Source organism: Canis lupus, chromosome 18 (assembly GCF_011100685.1).
Source record: "Canis lupus familiaris isolate Mischka breed German Shepherd chromosome 18, alternate assembly UU_Cfam_GSD_1.0, whole genome shotgun sequence".
NCBI classification, from domain to species: domain Eukaryota; kingdom Metazoa; phylum Chordata; class Mammalia; order Carnivora; family Canidae; genus Canis; species Canis lupus.
In genome coordinates, this window is record NC_049239.1 from 1,152,604 (window position 1) to 1,158,354 (window position 5,751).

Below are 5,751 nucleotides of genomic sequence, written 5' to 3' on the forward strand. Positions count from 1 at the left end.
AGGTGTATATGGGGCAGGCAGTTGGCAACATTGGCAGCATTTTCCATATTTCAAATGTATATCTGTGGTCGAGTAATAAGTAGGAAGGGAAATAGCGGTATAAGGAAACACGACCACATTCCTCCACATTAGCCTGAAAGTTATTACCTGGTTTGATGCCTTATTATTCATAAAGGACCTATGATCATTGGAAAATAGGTGCCATGGTAATTGCTGTGTTAAAGTTATTTATTCCAATTGCTTCCCCTAATGATGTCATCCAAAACCTAAAAATGTTTTGAATTTTGTTCTCCAATTTCTATTATTTCATGTGAATCCTCTTTCCCAAATTTCCACGTAATAAGAGTGTGTCCCTACTTCTCTAAAAGTAACTGAATATTGGATCACTAATGAGCTCACAATAGCAATGGAGTATTAGCAATTACATAGATTTGTGAAGAGAAGAGAGGAATGTAACAATATAATGATTGTAATACCGTTTTCTCTGGTAAGCTAATTTCTGTCATTTCAAAAAAAAAAAGAAGGAAAGAAAAAGAAATGTGTAATGAGTAGATACTTTAGGAATAAGTTAGGTGTTGTGGAAAGTCTGACTAGAAACTGCCCTTCCGGGCCTACTTAAGAGTGAATATTTATGCTCCACAGGAGGTAATAACACCAAACAGGTGGTTCCGAGTCTCATTGTAAGTCAGCAAATTTGAGCCAGAGACAGGGCTGTTAATTTTTGTCACTGCTGGTGATAAAATATGTATGACATAAAATTTAGCATTTTTAAGTATTCAGCTCCAAGGCTTGAAATGCATTTATGTTATTGTGTGCCCATCCCCACCATCCGTTTCCAGAACTTTCTTATCCTCTCACACTAAAACCCTGTCCACATTAAACACTAACTCCTCTTTCCCTCCCCCCAGCCCCTAATAACCACCATCTGCATTCTGACTTGAATCTACCTCCTCCAGCTGTCACCTCCATGTGGAATCATTCAGTATCTGTCCTTCTGTGACTGGGTTACTTCATCCAGCATCAGATCCTCAAGGCTGAGGCAGGTTCTAGGTCTCAACGGTCAACACTTGACCATTTTTGCTTCACCTCCACCAACCACCTTCAACCTCACCTTCACATCAAAGGAGCATCTCAGCACAACTCTTTTAGGAAGTCGTTGTCCATCACGTTCTGGAAAATGGCATCTGCCAAACGTTATAACTAGGTTGTTTTGTTCTGTTACTAAATTAATATTTGCAAAAGACATTCAGTTCTCAGTCTTAACCCTAATTACGGGGGGAGTTTATTTTCTATTTTATACATTTCTCTGTTTGAATTTTTTACAAGAACACCTGTATTTGTTTATTCCATGGTACTAGTTTCAAATAGAAAATAGTACTACTAAATAATTGAGGTATGACATTTCAGATTTGTCCCCAAGGAAGATGGGTGTCTATATATTGAGAATCCCATCAGGGCTGATGCTTTTACTCAGTTCTTTGCTTTTGAAGTTTTTGCCTACAGAACATTTTAAATCTTGGAGATATAGTTTCACCAATAGGAAATTGTCATGGCTTGAAGACTCACCTGCCTTGGTACTATATAAGCGACCTTGTCCACTGGGCCCAATGTGGTATGGAGAATATCAGAATTCAGTGTTCAGGGAGTGTGGGTGGGAGATGGGAATGTATGCTTTAATCTTTGAGAATCAATCTCAATTCTAGCCACAGTGCTAGAAGACAGAACGTATTTGCCTGGTTCAAATATGATGGAATTTTCTTGTTCTTACTGAAATGTTTAAAATAGTTCTTGAAATTGGTTGTCATTCCTTCTCTGCCTAACTGGGTGCTCTTCCATCACTACTCCATGCAATCGGCAGCCCATTGCAGACTTGAGATTCAAAGCCTGGGTGGCTTGGTCAGATGAGCATCTGCCTTCAGCTCAGGCCATGATCTCGGGGTCCTGGGATCAAGCCCTGCATTGGGCTCCTTGATCATCCGGGAATCTGCTTCTCCCTCTCCCTCTGCCCCTACCCTCCAGTCATGTGCACACATGCATACTCTCTCTCTCTCTCTCTCAAATAAATAAAATCTTAAAAAAAAAAAAAAAACACCCTCAACATTCCACACCAAAGAGACACTCAACCGATGTGTCAGGTCTGACATCAAGTCCTAAATATTTCTCTCCATACAAAATTCCTTTTCTGAGCTAAAAATCATACCAGTGGTTCACATTTCCACATCACGGAAGTTTCCTGGTCAAGGACAGGTGATGATGAGATCAATGTTATGACAGATCAATGCAAGGGGACTGAGTCTCAATTCTACCCTTTAGTGGCCATGTATGATCTTGAGTAAGTGACCTCACTCCTCTAAATTTGTTTGCCTATAAAATGGAAGTAACAATATGGAATCAACAACTTCCTCATGAGGAATAAAGTCAGAAGTGGTTTGCTTTAGAATGCTGTGACTTCTTTCATTTACCATGAATCTATGATCACTTTGTTTAAATAAAGAAATATCTAGAAAAATACAAAATCAATACTCTACCACTAGGTTTTTAATTGCTAAAACAATACAAAACCTTTAATGTGTGCTTCTTAAATTTGTTATTTACATTGTAATACATTGTAGAATGAATGAAATAGAGATAAACTTGTTAAAATACAACACATTATTGTGTATGATGTTACATATTTGATTTAACATATAAATATAGCATACTATAATTATGGTAATACTAGTATATTTCATGCATTACATATCATGTAATTATACATTATATATTATACTTTAAATTATGTTAACATAATTGCTATATTATAATCCCAAGATTATTTAAGGAATCATTGGCTTTACATTATTAATATTCCAAATTGTTCTGTTTTTATTTTTTTATTTTTTTATTTTTATTTTATTATTTTTTTTTTCATTAAACTTTTGTTTTAATGGGTCTCAAAATTCTGTGACAGATTTTTGGTCAAGTTGTTTCCATTAAAAAGTACTGATTTTAAAAACTAATAACTTAAAACTGCCACACAGGCACAAAAAAAAAAAAAAATGGTCCACAAAACATTCTCCTTTCCTTCTGAAGGTTTTACGATGCATTGTTATCATTAACCAGTCTTTTACTATTAAACTTAAATGGCCAATTGACACAAACAGTTCTGAGACCGTTCTTCCACCACTGATTAAGACTGGGGTGGCAGGTATTGGGGATAATATTCATTTAGCCTTCTGAGCTTTCTGGGCAGACTTGGTGACTTTGCCAGCTCCAGCTGCCTTCTTGTCCACTGCTTTGATGACACCCACAGCAACCGTCTGTCTCATGTCACGAACAGCAAAATGGCCCAGAGGAGGATAGTCAGAGAAGCTCTCAACACACATAGGTTTGCCAGGAACCATATCAACAATGGCAGCATCCCCAGATTTCAAGAACTTGGGACCATCTTCCAGCTTCTTTCCAGAACGACGATCTATCTTTTCCTTCAGCTCAGCAAACTTGCAAGCAATGTGAGCTGTGTGACAATCCAGCACAGGTGCATATCCAGCACTGATTTGGCCTGGATGGTTCAGGATAATCACCTGAGCTGTGAAGCCAGCTGCTTCCATTGGCGGGTCATTTTTGCTGTCACCAGCCACGTTGCCACGACGAACATCTTTGACAGATACGTTCTTGACATTGAAGCCCACATTGTCCCCAGGAAGAGCCTCACTCAAAGCTTCATGGTGCATTTCAACAGACTTTACTTCAGTTGTAACATTGACTGGAGCAAAGGTGACCACCATACCAGGCTTAAGAACGCCAGTCTCCACTCGACCCACTGGGACAGTACCAATACCACCAATTTTGTAGACGTCTTGGAGAGGCAGACGCAAGGGTTTATCAGTTGGACGAGTTGGTGGCAGAATGCAATCCAGGGCTTCAAGCAGTGTGGTTCCGCTGGCATTGCCATCTTTACGGGTGACTTTCCATCCCTTGAACCAAGGCATGTTAGCACTTGGCTCCAGCATGTTGTCACCATTCCAACCAGAAATTGGCACAAATGCTACTGTGTCGGGGTTGTATCCAATTTTCTTAATGTAGGTGCTGACTTCCTTAACGATTTCCTCGTATCTCTTCTGGCTGTAGGGTGGTTCAGTGGAATCCATTTTGTTAACACCAACAATTAGTTGTTTTACACCCAGTGTGTAAGCCAGAAGGGCATGCTCACGGGTCTGCCCATTCTTGGAGATACCTGCTTCAAATTCACCAACACCAGCAGCAACAATCAGGACAGCACAGTCAGCCTGAGACGTGCCTCTAATCATGTTTTTGATAAAGTCTCTGTGTTCTGGGGCATCAATGATGGTCACATAATACTTGCTGGTCTCGAATTTCCACAGGGAGATATCAATGGTGATACCACGTTCATGTTCAGCTTTCAGTTTATCCAAGACCCAGGCATACTTGAAGGAGCCTTTTCCCATCTCAGCAGCCTCCTTCTCAAATTTTTCGATAGTTCTTTTGTCGATCCCACCACATTTGTAGATCAGATGGGCAGTAGTGGTAGACTTGCCCGAATCTACGTGTCCAATGACGACGATGTTGATGTGAGTCTTCTCCTTTCCCATTTTGGTTTAGGTTTAGCGGTGGTTTTCACGACACCTGTGTTCTGGCGGCAAACCCGTTGCGAAAAAGCTGTTCTGTTTTTAATACACTCTCATAAAGTTACCCAGGTGAAAATGTTACTTTTAAAGTAATCGTAGTAAAATCTTCAGCAACAGCCAATGTTAAAGCGCTAACACAATTCAAACTAGCTGCTTTTGTTTTCTTTAATAAAATTGTTTTAATGTCCTGTGGTTATTCTTGTGAAAGTATCTACATCAAATTATGGATTAACTGTTGTGAGTAAATTGGCCTTTCATTTCAATGAATCTGGCAATACATTTACCCAAATGAAATATTTCCTCTTAACCTGTGTGTGCATTGATTTCATTGCCAATATGGCCTAGTCAGGCATTTGATAGGTACCCTATAGAACTGACAGATGTTAAAAAAAAAGAAAAGAAAAGAAAAGAAAAGAAAAGAAAGAAAGAACGAAAGCTTGAAGTTCTTATATCTTCTACATTTTGTGAAAATAATCGCCTTTCTCAAATTCAAAATACAAAATCTTAAACTGATGGACCTGAATTCTGCTCGTGTTTTCTATGTAATAAAAACTGTGTCGAACTTTTTTTTTTTTTTTTACTTTAGAACAATTGTGGATCAATTTTACCTATGCATAGAGCCTAAAGCAGTCAGAAGGTTTCAAATACTTTCTGAATATGTTGATACTCAGTTCACACGCAACCGTCCTCGGACAGCATTGGACATAATTGAACATCAGAGCAGAAGAATCATGATCCTAATAGCCAACAGTTGTGTTAAACATGAGTTGTTCTACAAAATGGATGAAAAGAATTCTAAATGAGTCCATATCTGTACACAGTGTTTTTTCAAGCAGCTACATACAACCTCAGACAATAGTTTCACTATTGACTTTTAGATAATTCATATATATTTGCTCCGACTGTCTGATTTCCCATTGATCAAGGTCTTAGGCTTGCTAAGATTCCAGAGATCAGAACATCAAATAAATGGTCTCATCTCCCTCCCCATCTCAACCAGGTAATCCAAATAAATGGTCTCATTTCCCTCCCCATCTCAACCAGGTAATCCATTATTTGAATCCCAGAGATTGTTTTAATTTGCTTCCTCAAACCCAGAGGTTTTCTACTGTGTCATTCTCTT